Raw genomic sequence first — 16,844 nt, forward strand, 5'->3', positions numbered from 1 at the left:
TGTCTGCTCTAAATCCCTTCACGCAGACATCAGCTCTCCTGTCTCATAGTCTGATAAATGAATAGGTCGCTACTGTTTTGGTATGATGAACAACTGACGTGTTGTAATTTCCCCACCTATCCAATCCGCTTCGTCACAACCAATTAGCAATATCTCTCTCCTCCAACGCCTCGATGCATCCCTCCTGTTGCTATAGGGCAGAGTTGTGTCGGTGTTGGTTTGATCCGATCCTCCCCTGCTCCTCCTCTTCGTGATGGTAGTTTCTATTATGAGAGGGTCAAATTACTCCGCATGTCTGCAACTATACCTACTTTCTGCTATGATGCTGCACGTTTGAAGAATAATTAAGAAGATTGAATTCTGTTTCACACCGACTGAGAATGTTTGTAAACAACTGAACCCGGGTCATTGCACGAGCTCCCTTCTGAAAGTAAGTAACGACGAGAGTTTGTAGTTTTATTGTGGGACTGACGCGTAGGCTATGCCACGCACCGGTTTATATTTTGGAGAGTTATCTTTTATACATGGAAAGATATGTATTCCCGCAATGTATGTATATTCATTGTTCAGTAATAAACATGTTATATACAACCCCTCGCAAAGCTTTGAGAAAACAGCTGAAACGATTCTTCAGCAGAGCAGTGCACGCACGCACATACCTGCATTAGCAGTTAAAAGACAGGTAACAGTCTTGACATTGAATCACCACATTTGGTACACAAAAAATGTCTGTTCTGTACGTGTATTCTTCAGAATGCCGCGCGCGGTATCAACTTGTTTGATGAGAGAGGCTGTCGTTGTTTTTGAAGAGATTATTGTTTATGCTATAGACTGTACAGTAGCCATACTAGTACTGTATATAATTGTCCAGCAGCCTCGAAGTAGGCTGGTATGTGAAGTATAAGCTGTAAAAAGGATGACACAGGAACAGGGACTTAATAATAACATGATACATGTTACTACATACGTACATTCGGTGGGGAATGAGATGAATGATGCCTGCCTGCATACACATTACTCATCACTGTCTGTCTGTCTGTCTGTCTGCCTGTCTTAAACACTAATTCGCCCTAATTATAGCCATCTGCCTGCCACTCTTTATAGAGATAATATCCATCCACAGCAACCGGGCTGCGTAATGCATCAAGGTAGCCAACAGCTGAACATGTGACATGCATGGAACTTGTACAGTATGTGTTTGTTTCAGTCATTGGTTATTTATTTTCTACATGCACCCCATGCCATGGCATTGCCCCTGTTCCACTAAGCAACTCAAGACTCAAGGTCAAGACAAGCACCACAAGGGCAGACCTACCTTGGTCACAGTCACACTTCATTTGGATAGTCCCTATATATCAGGGGTGTCAAACTCATTCCATGGAGTGCCTAGTGTATGCTGGTTTTAGTTTTTTCCTTTCAATTAAGCCATAGACAACCAGGTGAGGGGAGTTCTTTACTAATCAGTGACCTTAATTCATCAATCAAGTACAAGGGTGGAGCGGAAACCCGCAGACACTCGGCACTCAGTGGGATGAGTATGACACGTGCTATAGATGATTTTTATTTGGGCTACTCAAACTATCAACAAACTACTGCAACTCTTAATACGCAACAATTTGCCACTGTAGAGTTACGGTTAGTGGATAGTTCAAATAGGGGTCTGTTAACATAAGTCAACATTACAAGCATCGTTACCATTCAAGTATAAGATACATAATGTAATCTTTACAACTAAAAAAAAATACATATTTTAGTCATTAAAATAACTCTCATTCAAAAGTTATACCATCTCTCAGCTTAAAGCTGCAATATGTAACTTTTGGAAATGTGCGTTATCAATCTATCATTCTCATTGAAAGCAAGTCATTCAGTTAATCACATTTTATTTATAAAGCCCTTTTTACATCAGCAGATGTCACAAAGTGCTTATACAGAAACCCAGCCTAAAACCCCAAACAACAAGCAATGCAGATGTAGAAGCACGGTGGTGTGACGACCGTCGTAAAGAGGAGACCAAGGTGCAGCGTGGTAAGTGCTCATGATAAATGTTTATTTTAACTCAGAACACTAAATCAAAACAACAAACAAAGGAAAACAAACGTCACGTTCTGCAGGCTTTACTGAGCTGTACAAAAACAAGATCCCACAACTGAAGGACGGAAAAAGGGCTGCCTAAGTATGATTCCCAATCAGAGACAACGATAGACAGCTGCCTCTGATTAGGAACCATACTCGGCTAAACACAAAGAAATAGAAAACATAGAATTCCCACCCCATGTCACACCCTGACCTAACCAAACAGAGAAAAACGGCCCTCTCAGGTCTGGGCGTGACAGGTGGCTAGGAAAAACTCCCTAGAAAGGAAAGAACCTAGGAAGAAACCTAGAGGAACCAGGCTCTGAGGGGTTGTCAGTGCTCTTCTGGCTGTGCCAGGTGAGGTTTTAGGAGTACATGGCCATTAAGGCCAGATCGTTCTTCAAGATGTTCAAATGTTCATAGATAACCAGCAGGGTCATATAATAATCACAGTGGTTGTAGTGGGTGCAACAGGTCAGCACCTCAGGAGTAAATGTCAGTTAGCTTTTCATAGTTGAGCATTCAGAGGTCGAGACAGCAGGTGTGGTAGAGAGAGTGAGGTGGGGAGAGGGGGAGAAAGAGAGGGTGGAAAACAGCAGGTCCAGGACAAGGTAGCACGTCCGGTGAACAGGTCAGGGTTCCATAGCCGCAGGCAGAACAGTTGAAACTGGAGCAGCAGCATGACAAGGTGGACTGGGGACAGGGGCAGCCAGGAGTCATCAGGCTAGGTAGTCCTGAGGCATGGTACTTGGGCTCAGGTCCTGAGGGAGGGAGGGGGAGGGATAGAGAAGATATATTCTATGTTCCCTATTTCTATGCTTCCTTTTCTTAAGTTTTGTTTTTGTGTCTTTTACTTTCAGTTTTGTACACCAGCTGAAAATATAATGATTCTCTACACTATACTTGCTTGTTTTGTCACATAAACTGAAATTAGGCAAACCATTAGAATTTTTGCAACCAGTAAGTGGGGGAGCTATTTCTGCATAGTGCATCTTCAACTCTAAAACCAATTCCTCTTGACCTCAAATGGATAATTGACTTCAGCTCATGCAATTCCAATTGGAAGATGTTTAGATCCAATCATGTTTTAGTTAACAAGATAAGTCATTTCAGACATTGGTATAATATAAGAGTAAGTAATTGTATGGGGCTAACACACCTTCCATCCTGAGTCACGAGTCAATGTGCTGTGATTATGCATGCTCTTGCTAGACTTGATTAAAACACCTACTCTCAGTGGGGTGCATCCCAAATGGCATCATATTCCCAATGCAGTGTACTCCTTTTTACCTAAAAGTACTGCACTATATATGGAATAGGGTGCCATTTGGGATGCAACCCACTGAACGCTGCCTGGTACAAAACTGGTTATTATTATCCGACTCCCTGTCTATGAAATTGGAAGCATTCTCATTTCTCAGAGCTGAAATGACAACAGTGGGCCTATATCATCACTAAAGGCACTATTGCCGTGAAAACTACCTTGAGCAGTTGACAATTGAATCAGGAATGCATGTCAAAAAACAACTGAAAGCATGTAGAGAAAGCATAGGAGCTACAAAAATGTGATTTTATGCTCACAGGTAACCATCACCTCAATCAGTTAATGTGACAAACAGGCAGGGGCATAGGAGAGACTCTGCCATTGGGGGGAGGGGCATTTTTCTACAGGGATTTTTTTGGGGAGAAACCGGTATTAAATGCTAATTTCTAGTGACTTTTGAGAAAAGGATACAAACAAATCTTAATTTACAGATGGGAAAATGTACAAGGCTATGGGGGGCCTTGCAGAGGGGCACTTACACTGGTACAGTCCAATCAGTCTAAAGAACAGGGCCATTCATACTATACTGAATACCAGTGTGACTGTTAATATGCATATATTTAATTAAACTACCATGTTGTACTCTCTGCTACTATATGATTCATTTTCAATTTTTCTCACTTCCCCTGTTAGGTTGTTACTACTGCTACTCTACATTCTGTATGGTTTGAAACTTCAGTTATTATACTGTATTTGTAACCAGCAACATACACAGTTAAAAACTGTTTTAATAAAAGAAAGTAGGCATGAATGGTCAAACTGAAATTAATCAATCGCCACTCTACACAAAATATCAAAAATATAATATCATCATAGCTGCCTCACTCCTGCAAGAAGTTAACACATCCAATACACCCTCTAGACTTAAGCTGCTATCATTTCATCAGAGATCATATAAAATCATTCAGATTGATTCACACTATGACAGATCATCAGCCTATTAACTTTACGAGCATGGAGAGTCACTTCTCAGTATCGTACCTGTTGGTTTGTGGCCTCTCTCTCCCTTCCTCTCAGCCTGTCTGTCTGTTCATGGTTGTCACTGATAACACCAAACACATGGAACACACCTTCATGAACCATAATCTCTGATTAAATTAAAGACTTCTAAACTGAAAGCACACAAATTGGCCAGCTAGTTTGCCAGGGGTGGTGTGTGCTGTTGCCAAGAACCTTACTTACAGTCCTTTGCACATCTTTGAGAAAAAAACCCTCTTATGTCCTATCTTTTCTCTCTTCTTGATTGGTGGCATTGTGAACTTGATACCCTATGATGAAGACTAAGACAGTGATTGTGCAAGTAATTCTGTAGCTAGCAAGTATTCTTGGCTTCAAAACATTCACTGTTTTTCACTCCTACTTCTAACACTGGAGGGGACATGTCCCCCCTGTCCTCCCCCCAGCTCCTACGCCCTTGCAGACAGGAATTTATAGACACACCACGTCAGGCAATACTATTCAATGATCATCAGCTCCAGTGTCCACTCTTAGACTATGATTTAACAGATGCATTAGGATTGTCCTGCTGGGGTTTTGATCCTCTGAGTGTATGGGTGAGAACCACTGGACTGTAAAATCCTGTGGGCTACGCCATTTAATACGTTTCAATCCATCCATCAATCAATCAGTCAGTCAACCAATCAATCAATCAATTTTTTTTATAGAGGTTTTTATTACCAATGCACTTGTGCTTGACCTAAAATGTTCTGCAGAATTCCATATGATGTTATTTGGTAAGACAACAACCCTGTGCCAATGTTGGTCACTGTCTGACTGTGCGTAAGGATTCTGCTCTTTTGCCATCACTGAAAGTGCTAGATTAAAGGATTTACTTTCAACAGCCTTTTCAGTGTTGAGTCATGATGTTTGCTGCTGTGTTTTATCCTAATGAAAAGAGCTGTTCAATTTTACAGAGAGGGATGGGGAGCGAGACATATTAAAACAGCAAGAAAAGCACTCAAATAATGACAAGAGAAGTGCATAGTTGCTTTCTGTTCTGATTACAGGAAATGCACATTTAATTTTTTCTCTGTGACAAAAACATTTACAAGAAAGGTATTCTCTCATTATTGCTTCATGAGCCTTCTGGCTTTAAAACCCCTAACACACTTCTCCGTTTTTGAAAACCTTGGTGATAGAGAAGAAACCACATTTAAGGGAAAGGGGATACCTAGTCAGTTGTCCAACTGAATGTATTCTACTGAAATGTGTCTTCCGCATTTAACCCAACCCCTCTGAATCAGAGAGGTGCAGGGGGCTGCCTTAATCGACATCCATGTCTTGGGGTTAACAGTGGGTTAACTGCCTTGCTCAGAGGCAGAACAACAGATTTCTACCTTGTCAGCTCAGGGATTTGATCTAGCAACTTTTCGGTTACTTGCCCAATGCTCTAACCACTAGGCTACCTGCAGGCCCGGACACCAGTCAGGTTGACACAAATCTCAAAAAGGGATACAGTAGATGCCATCCACTGCGAACCAATTACTCAACAAAAATAACAATTGAATCCTTCAACTCAATCCCTCAACTCATCTGAATCCCTCAACTCAACTCAATCCCTCAACTCATCTGAATCCCTCAACTCATATGACCCTCAACTTAATCCCTTAACTCATCTGAATTCCTCAACTCATCTGAATCCCTCAACTCATCTGAATCCCTCAACTCATTTGAATCCCTCAACTGAATCCCTTAACTCATCTGAATGCCTCAACTCAACTCATCTGACCCTCAACTCAATCCCTCAACTCATCTGAATCCCTCATCTCAACAGACCATGCAGTAATGACCACAAGCTCTATAGACAATAGCGCTATACAGAAATGACCAGCTTTGTGTTACTTGAGTTATGACAGACAGGCAGGGTTTATAACAGCTTTACATACATACTACGTACAGCCCACAGTAAACGGCATCATGGGACTGGTTGTGGCTTACAGAGGATTAAGCACAGCTAAACTTACATAAACCCGGCCCATTGACCCCACAGCCACTCCGCCCCTCCCAGACCGGCCTGTACCGGCCCATACCGGTCACTCACCCTCTGTCTCTGCCAGGCCTCAGCCTATAGACAGACTATCTAGGATATAATGGCACCCTATGGGACCAAAACAGTGAAGAAGTTTAGCCTCGCACTTCAACGCTCTTAGTTGTTGCGGAAATTGACCCACTATGTCTTTACTTGGTGCATGCAAAGTCATCTAGCTGAGTCCACCTTTAAGGGCGCATATAATTAACTAAATTGTGTAGACTCTTGGTGAACCTGATGATTAATATGACAGATAGCTGACAGGATAAATCACAGGCTGGTGTTACATACAGTAACATGATGGGTTGATGTTGTAATGCTGGCCGTCAACCGTGTTGTCATGAATCGCGCAGCACTTAACCAAAATGAACCGTCCCCAGAGTTCTGCTTTTTATGGCTTCACCAACCAATTGAATCATGCTTTTGGAACAAATCAAACAATTCATTTGATGGAAGAAGGCCCCAAGAGTGTTTGTCCTTGTCAGTTTAATATCATTTTGTATAATGAGTCAGCCTGTACTGAGTTGATGTCTCTAACTTGCAATGACAGTGTCCTACCACCTTGCCAGGAGCTACTGCTGCTCTATGTCTACAGCTGAGGTTGTGTCCCTAGTTACAGATCTGAACTCCAATGATTGGCTGTGTTTAGAGATCTGAACTCCAATGATTGGCTGTTTCTAGAGATCTGAACTCCAATGTTTGGCTGTGTTTAGAGATCTGAACTCCAATGATGACTGTGTCTAGAGATCTGAACTCCAATGTTTGGCTGTGTTTAGAGATCTGAACTCCAATGACCACTGTGTCTAGAGATCTGAACTCAAATGACGACTGTATCTAGAGATCTGAACTCCAATGATTGGCTTTGTCCCTACCAGAGATCTGAAATCTGAATCTACATACAGTACAGTAGAACGTTACACAGCATCAATAGACAGTTGGAATAAGTTGTATACATTTTTTTAAGAAGAAGAAAACATTTGCTGAACTGTGAACCTGTAGGGACATCGGTCAGTAATTTGACCTTAGACATAGAAAGAGAGTATAAACCATGTATTTAAAGTAACCATAGATACAGACAACTAGTAGACTGAAATAGCAGAAATGACTTGAGAAGGCCCTCCTAGTAGGCCTGTATTGTTGGTGTCTGTCCCATCCAGACCTACTCTAGGTCAAAGACAGGAGTTGAATAATTATTTAAAAACAACCATGTCGTTATCAGAGCCCCAAGAACTGGTAATAGATATACTGTAGTGGTCATGTGTCTGTCTGACCCTGCTGTGTTTAAAGAAATAATCCACTCAAAAAATGATTTGTGTATTTTCTTCATTAGTCCATAGTTAATACAGTCCCATAATGTTTTGCATGCCAGTAGTCAAGTTTTCAAGATATTGAACATTCAAGAATCAAAGTGTCACATCAAAGTGACACTTTGCTTCTTGAAAATCCTATATCTTGAAAACTGGACTGCTGACATGCAAAACATTGTCTGTCTGTGGGGTTGTTTAGTGGAAAATACAAATAGCACTATCACATTCTTAAAACCATTCTTGAATGTTTTTTTGCTGTTGATCTTTAAGGGGCAGTTTCCCGGCACATTTCTATGTTTTGTAGTAACAAATATGAAGTTTTTTAAACTGATTTTTAAACACTGTGAGATTGACGGTGACGCAGGGAGCAAGAAAATAGCTTCCCTCTGGCTAGAAACATGTTGCAAGTTTTGAAAATCACAATTTCAAAATAAAAAAATCCTACTCGATGATGTCATAGGGAAGGATATTTTAAGACTTTCCTTAGCTTTTTAACCACAGATCGTAGAAATGCGCCATTTTCACATAATATTATGTAGACACTTGTATGGCGCTGAGATAATGAGTATGAGGTTGAAAAGTGGTGGAATTTCCCTTTAATATGTGACTTCATTATCATTTTTTTGTGTGTTTTGTACAACTGTTGTTAATGGCACAGTTATGTGTCGCAGCTTTTCTTCTAAATCTAAAGAGCCAAAAGTAGCTTTTATAACATAGGCCTTACTGCGTCCCACAATAGTTTTTCATAACACCGTAGGCTCAGTCATTGACGCTGCTGTCATGTCTCCTTCAGAATAAGACCTAGCAACCATTCTGAAAGACGTTGCTGTGGTCTGAACATAACACTCACGGGGATAACATGAATTAACTTAGCACCAATAAAACAACACTGTGTGCTCGTACAGGATGAATAATAGAGAATGCTGTTTTTGAATGGCCTATCAACCTTATAGTATTCAAAGACGCATCAATCTGCTTTCTAGCACAGTATGCTTTCACTATGTGACCCCAATGAGGATTTTGTCATCGCTTTGCCATATTTTGTTTCTCGGAAAAACACATGGCAGGTTTATTTAAATACAGTTTCATGTGTCTTCATTCTTAAAGAATTTTCCACTATAGTTTGGCGTTTAAAAAAACAAATTATATTGTTGTTGCTTTTGAGTCTAGCTAAATGTCCACATAAGTCCACTTTTGGCAGACATGTTCACATTGCTATAAAACTCCTGTATTATGATCCAGATTAGCAGAGCTGTTATGTAAATGTTCACAATGTGTCTTTACAGGTTCACAATTTAAAACGTCATTATTGGATTGTGTTCAAATAGTAGTTTATAACCTATTAAATGACTCAAGCCTGTAGCTTTATACAGTATGTGTTTCATTTGAAGGGGTAATTCAAGTAACATTTATGACCTCACATATTCTTCAACCTTATTATAGTGACTTGGCAATAAACAGTCATAGGAAGTAGGCCTCCCGAGTGGTGCAGTGGTCTAAGGCACTACATCGCAGTGCTAGCTGTGCCACTAGAGATTCTGGTTCAAGTCCAGGCTCTGTCGATGCCGGCCACGACGGGGAGACCCATGGGGCGGCGTACAATTGGCCCAGCGTCATCCGGGTTAGTGGAGGGTTTGGCCGGGAGGGATGTTCTTGTCCCATCGTGCTCTAGCGACTCCTGTGGCAGTCAGGGTGCAGTGCACACTGACATGGTCGCCAGGTGTACAGTGTTTCCTCCGACACATTGGTGCGGCTGGCTTCCGGGTTAAGCGGGGATTGTGTCAAGAAGCAGTGTGGCTTGGCTGGGTTGTGTTTCAGAGGACGCACGCCTCTCAACCTTCGCTTCTCCCAAGTCCGTATGGGAGTAGCAGCGATGAGACAAGACTGTAACTACCATTAAATTGGGGAGAAAAAAAAGGGTAAAAAAATAAAAACAGTCATAGGATACATCCCCAATGGCACCATATTCCCTATATAGGGCTCTGGTCCAAAGTAGTGCACCATGTAGGGAATAGGGTGCCATTTGGGACAAAACCCTAGATGAGTGGTCACCAAGCGCGATCTTCAAGGCATTCCTAGTCGATCACCAAACATTTTTGTAGAAAAGCCAAGGATAAAGCCTTGCGCTCCTATTCATTTGTATTTATTTGTCTTGTGCGGTTGACGGAAGTGCTCTCGATTCAGAAGCCCTGCACACGCTGGGTAGGCAAAGTGTTCCCATTTTGAACCATTTCATTTGTCTGAAGGGACAATCTCCGCCTACCCGGCGGACCAGGAGAGCTGTGGCTACATCAAGAGAGCCTACTGTGCTGGCCAATCAGCAACTTTTAAAACCATGACCAGAGAGAGACTGTCAAAGAATACATCAAAGAGCTTCTGTTTTTATGAGTGGGACAGTGTCACTGTTTTTATTCAACACTTTTAAAAACATAAAACACTCTTCTCCCTACTTCCACTCTCACTGCAGCTGCAATGAATGAGTAGCCAAGTGTTTTGATAGCCCTGCATTTTTATTATTAGCAGCTCATCACGTCTATTTTAATATCGAGGAATATTTAACTTTTTCTGGTCATAGGAACAAAATTAATTTGTGCATAAGGCAGAAATCATGTGGTGTGACTCAAGTTTAGCGATCAGGTGGAGGACGGTGTCCCCTCTCTCTGGACAGTTTAACCGGAGTAAAGGAGAGAGCAGGGACTGTGAGAGGCGGACCCTCTGCTGCCAGAGAGGAAGAGGCGAAGCAAGAGGTTTCACTCTCGCCAAAATCTGTCCAAAATAAGCCCAATGCGTTTCTATGGGCTTATTTTGGACCTAAGTTTGTTGCCTGCCTTCCTGCCTTTGGGACAACGACTCCCATTGTTAGGGCAGAGACTTGAGCATCTCATCATTATATACAGATCTCTACTGCTGCTCTCTACCTCCCTCCGTTGAGACTTACTACCAGTCCGGGAAAATAAAAAAGCGAATTATTTCAATTTATGCTCAGCTGTGCCTCACAAGTGATACAGCAACTGATTTATTTTGTTATCAAAGCTCAAGTGTTTTTATATAATATGATCTGAGAATAACAATATTGGCAGACAAACAAAGCCAATATGCTGTGATAGTGTATAAGGCTGCACAAACCTCATTCCTACAGAACTGTTTTTATTAGGTTAAAGGTAGACTCTTATTAAGAGTGTTGAAGCGTGAGGCTCAACTTCTCCACAGTTTTGAACCCCTGGCTACCACACTGTAACAGTGTGAAGCGAACCCGTGCCAGGGTTGCCATGTCCACGGTTTTCCCGTCAAATTGGGCTACTTTGAAAACGATGTTGTGGGTGAAAATGTATTGGTTGCGGGTTGCGGGATTTTGAGCTACTTCTAAATTGCACCGCAGACGCCATGGCATTTCTCTTTAAAAATATATAGATGAATTTCACTGTGACCTGCTACTGCTGACTATCAGGCAATGAGACAGGCTATTGCTGAGTGAGTGAGTGAGTGAGTGAGTGAGTGAGTGAGTGAGTGAGTGAGTGAGTGAGTGAGTGAGTGAGTGAGTGAGTGAGTGAGTGAGTCAGTCAGTGAGTGAGTCAGTGAGTGAGTGAGTCAGTGAGTGAGTGAGTCAGTCAGTGAGTGAGTCAGTCAGTGAGTGAAGGGAAGGAGGGAGGGGAATGGCCGGAGGGGTGTGTGTTGAGCACAGTCATTGGGTGTTGAGAGAATGCTGCAGCAGGCAGTCATGACAAGTGATGTGAGAACAACAAACTAATTAACTAGCACTAGCTAGCTACTTGTTTGCCTCGTTCGTTGTATCCTGACTGCCCCCAGTCCTACCAATCATTACTAGAGCCAACGCAGCAAGGGAGAGAAACTGAGAAATAATCATCCAACAGGTTCAGAGAGAGGGATCGAACAATGTGCTTTCTCTCTGAGTATGTAGTCAGGGCTCAAAATGACGGGCGTCCCGTTGTCCCTGGGACGATAAAAAAATATGTCTGGGATGGTTCAAACAGACTCTGGGACTGTTCAGGAATGATAGATCCAAAATTCCTACAGCTACTGTACATACATTTTTTTTTAGAAAGCAATGACGCTAAGGCAACAGATCAGAACGTTTAGCTCAGAATATTAATAAACTATTATTTGTTCACATTAGAAGCACAGCGCATGAGCACACGGCAGTAGGCTATGCGCGAATGTTCCAAAATGCAATTAGCGGGAACACACTGCTCTAAAAAGTGCACCGCACATGCGAGCGGTTTCATGTGACATAGATGAAAATATCTGTCAGAAATGTAGTAAGAGGGGAGATCTAAAGATGCAACAACTAGCATGGGTTGCTAATATGACTAACTAGCATGGGTTGCTAATATGACTAGGAGTGTGTCTTTGCCTGCTGGACAATGAAAGAAAGTTGATATGAAAACCAATAGAACAATAGAAAATGCTGGTTTCAATGACACAAGTAAGTGTTTATAAAATAATTCCCTCAACATATGGTCTGATTTTGGCAAGACATGCCTCATAAAATGAAATAAAAACAGGTTTAAACAGTTAACTTTATGGTTAAATAGTTTCAAAATGCTCACTGCCTTGCAAGGTGGCTGATGTGTGCAGTGCGCTACAGTCACTGGCCTTTCTCTCTGCTCTTGTGACCATTTGATCTGAACGAACCATGCCTCGAGTATGTCAAAAGAATCAAGCCTTCAAAAGTTCATGTTAATAATTATCCTACATTATAATTCTCAAATATGACTGGCTTTTAGCCTATTTATCTAGGCCAGTGAAGGCTGCTGAGGGGAGAATGGTGTTTATACTTGCGTACTATTGTTTGTACAGAAGAACGTGGTACCTTCAGGCATTTGGAAATTGCTCCCACGTATGAGCCAGACTTGTGGAGGTGTACATTTTTTTTCTGAGGTCTTGGCTGATTGCTTTAGCTTTTCCCATGATGTCAAGCAAAGAGGCACTGAGTTTGAAGGTAGGCCTTGACATACACCCACAGGTACACCTCCAATTGACTCAAATGATGTCAATTAGCCTATCAGAAGCTTCTAAAGCCATGACATCATTTTCTGGAATTTTCCAGGCTGTTTAAAGGCACAATCAACTTAGTGTATGTAAACTTCCGACTTCAACTGTACATTGACAAACTCTAAGGCCACTACATTTGATGTATTGGTCCGCTTCTCTCTCTAGTGTTATAAATATATGATTTAATGTTGTATAATATATTGTAATATGTAAATGTTTTATATCCCATTGCCTGTATAGACAGTTGTTGGTTGGTTGTCTCCTGGCTCCAGTTTGAGGCGTTTTTGCCGACTCTGAATTATTCTGACATCCAGTTGTTGATGCACACACACACACACACACACACACACCACACACACACACACACACACACACACACACACACACACACACACACACACACACACACACACACACACAGGAGAGGGAAACAAGATGCCCTGGGAAAATAACGGCCTTCATACATCTACAGTACAACTATTAAGAAAACATAAATATAGGAGTCAAAAATGATGGAAAGGGTGTTTACTCTGTCTGCAGTAATTGACTGAATTTCCATAATCACCTTGTGTTTCCTGCCAAGCTAATGTGACCTCTATTAGTGTGTGAGTGCGTGCTCACTTATGTGTGCCAGAACTTGGGTCTTAGAGATGAATTAGAGGGGGAGAGAAATGTAAACGAAAGAAGGAGAGAGAGAGAGAAAGAGAGAGAGAGAGCTTCTGTTCCCAACCAAGGAGGGCTTACAGAAGCACCTAGATCTTCTGCACTGATTCTGTCAGACTTGGTCCCTGACAGTAAATCTCAGTAAAACAAAAATAATAGTGTTCCAAAAAAGGTCCAGTTGCCAGGACCACAAATACAAATTACATCCATCTTGCCCTAGAGCACTGTCACAAGGTGTGGCTCAAGGAAGCAGGAGACAGATGATTCCGTGAATACTTCTTTAATATATCCACACGAAAAAAATACAAGCACGGTCGGGCAGGGCGTATTAATAAAACGCACCGCCCTCTCCAAACATAACGCAGGGACGCAGCCCAATATAAACTCCGCGTAAAATACTGGCAGAGGAAAAACACAGACCCTCACTTCCAAACATGAGCCCTGACAAAAACAATCCCGCACAAAACACAAACCTACCTAGCTAGCCTAAATACCCCCCCCACTAACAACTAATACAAAACAGGTGCGTACCTAACCTAGACCTAACTAACAGAATGTGAAACAGAGGATCGGCGGCAACTAGGTGTACTAGCAACTAGTAGGTCGGTGACGACGACCGCCGAGCGCCGCCCGGGGGAGGAGGAGCGCCACCTTCCGTAGGTGTCGTGACAGTACCCCCCCCCCCCCCGACGCGCGGCTCGAGGACGCCCCGGAGGGCGAGGCGCAGGGCGATCCGGATGGAAGCTGTGGAACTCCCGGATTAGCGTTGGGTCCAATATGTCCCCCACCGGTACCCAGCACCTCTCCTCTGGGCCGTACCCCTCCCAGTCCACGAGGTACTGCAGACCCCTCACCCGGCGCCTGGAGTACAAGATGGACCGGACTGTATATGCCCGGGGCCCCTCGATGTCCAGGGGGGGCGGAGGGACCTCCAGCACCTCATCGTCCTGCAGCGGACCAGCTACCACCGGCCTGAGGAGAGACACATGAAACAAGGGGTTAATACGATAATAAGAAGGAAGTTATAACCTGTAACACACCTCGTTTATTCTCCTCGGGACTTTAAATGGCCCTACAAACCGCGGACCCAGTTTCCGGCAGGGCAGGCGGAGGGGCAGGTTCCGGGTTGAGAGCCAGACTCTCTCCCCTGGGGCAAACACTGGGGCCTCACTGCGGCGACGGTCCGCACTCTTTTTTTGTTGTCCCCTGGCCCGTTCCAGTGACTCCTGGACAGTGTTCCAGGTCTCCCTCGAGCGCTGGACCCAGTCCTCCACCGCAGGGGCCTCCGTCTGGCTCTGATGCCAGGGCCCCAGGACCGGCTGATAACCCAACACACATTGGAAAGGTGACAGGTTGGTCGAGGAGTGGCGAAGAGAGTTCTGAGCTAACTCGGCTCACGGCACGAACCTCGCCCACTCCCCTGGCCGGTCCCGGCAGTAGGACCGCAGACACCTGCCCACATCCTGGTTTATCCTCTCTACCTGCCCATTAGTTTCGGGGTGGAACCCTGAGGTCAAACTGACCAAGACCCCCAGTCGCTCCATAAATGCACGCCACACCCGGGACGTGAACTGGGGACTGAGGGGCTGTAATTTCCCTCTAGGCAAGTGCCTAGGAGCCTTACTCTGGGCGTACACCGAACAAGAGGAGACATAGCGCCTCACGTCCTTCCCCAAGGTGGGCCACCAGTATTTCCCACTAAGACCACCCACCATACGCTCAATCCCTGGGTGACCCGAGGGTAGCGTGTGCGCCTACCGAATCAACCGATCGCGGACACCGAGCGGGACGTACGTACGACCCATGGGACACTGAGGAGGAGTAGGTTCCGCCCGTAACGCCCGCTCGATGTCCGCGTCCACCTCCCAGACCACCGGTGCCACCAGGCAGGAGGCTGGAAGTATGGGAGTGGGATCGGTGGACCGTTCCTCGGTATCATGGAGACGAGACAGTGCGTCGGCCTTAGTGTTCCGGGAACCTGGGATGTACGAGATTGTGAACTGAAATCTCGCAAAGAACATCGCCCACCTGGCTTGACGAGGGTTCTGTCTCCTCGCTGCCCGGATGTACTCCAGGTTACGGTGGTCGGTCCAGATGAGAAAAGGGTGACGCGCCCCCTCAAGCCAATGTCTCCACACCTTCAGGGCTCTTACCACAGCCAGCAACTCCCTGTCCCCCACATCATAGTTACGCTCCGCCGGACTCAACTTCTTAGAGAAGAAAACACAGGGGCGAAGCTTCGGTGACGTGCCCGAGCGTTGTGGTAGCACAGCTCCTACCCCAGCCTCGGACGCGTTCACCTCTACTATGAATGGCATAGAGGGATCCGGATGCGCACATCTACCATCCCTGTGTTTAATTGCTATTTTATAATTACTTCGCCACCATGGCCTATTTATTACCTTAACTTCCTTATCCTACCTCATTTGCACTCACTGTAAATAGACTTTTTGTTTTCTTTTTTGTACTGTATTATTGACTGTATGTTTTGTTTATTCCATGTGTAACTCTGTGTTGTTGTATGTGTCGAATTGCTATGCTTTATCTTGGCCAGGTCGCAGTTGAAAATGAGAACTTGTTCTCAACTAGCCTACCTGGTTAAAGGTGAAATAAAATAAAATAAAAATAAAAAATGCCTGCCCATACCACCATGGGGCACTCTGTTCACAACGGTGACATCAGCAAACTGCTCGCTGACATGACACCATACACATGGTCTGCGGTTGTGAGGTCGGTTGGACGTAATGCCAAATTCTCTGAAACTACTTTGGAGGCGGCTTTTGGTAGAGAAATTAACATAAAATTCTCTGGCAACAGCTCTGTTGGACACTCGTGCAGTCAGCATGCCAATAGCACTCTCCCTCAGAACTTGAGACATCTGTGGCATTTTGTTGTGTGTCAAAACTGCACATTTTAGAGTGGCCTTTTATTGTCCCCAGCACAAGGGGCACCTATGTAATGATCATGCCGTTTAATCAGTTTCTTGATATGCCACACCTGTCAGGTGAATGGACTATCTTGGCAAAGGAGAAATGCTCAGAAATAGGGATGTATACAAATTTGTGCACATAATTTGAGAGAAATAAGATTTTCTGTGTATGAAACATTTCTGAGATCTTTTATTTCAGCTCATGAAACATGGGACCAACACTTTACATGTTGCGTTTATATTTTTGTTCAGTGTAGTTTACAGAGAACTGTTCCTTCTGTTTTTTTGTTTTTTTTTAAGTAACTGGCTTCTGTTCAAGCTTTTATCTTGTTTTTGAGCTTTATCAAGCCATGTATTGGGGTTTCCTCTGAAGCGGAAACGCTTAAGGAGAGAATTTGATTGTCTGTCATATTCTACCTCGGTGTCACAGATGCGACGCTGGCTATGAAGTTGGCTTACTGGTAAACCTCATTTTAGGGGGAGATGGTAATGACTATCAGCTGT

At 43.7% G+C, this 16,844-nt stretch overlaps 1 protein-coding gene across 5 annotated transcripts in view; it reads left to right on the plus strand.

Annotated features, from left to right (window-relative positions):
- The first annotated feature begins 264 nt into the window (after nt 1-264).
- LOC100194674 (oxidation resistance protein 1) overlaps nt 265-16,844 on the plus strand; it is a 157,293-nt gene continuing 140,713 nt past the window's right edge. For 3 of the 5 annotated variants that reach the window (XM_045718572.2, XM_082975409.1, XM_082975411.1), the window contains exon 1: nt 265-430. The gene's annotated coding sequence lies outside the window, so the exon portion shown is untranslated. Of the gene's footprint in view, nt 431-1,911; nt 2,029-16,844 lie in introns of those variants that run through there. The other 2 variants (XM_082975410.1, XM_045718573.2) reach the window with 2 other exon arrangements.

This window comes from Salmo salar, chromosome 05 (genome assembly GCF_965601325.2).
Source record: "Salmo salar chromosome 05, fSalSal1, whole genome shotgun sequence".
Classification (NCBI taxonomy): Eukaryota; Metazoa; Chordata; class Actinopteri; order Salmoniformes; family Salmonidae; genus Salmo; species Salmo salar.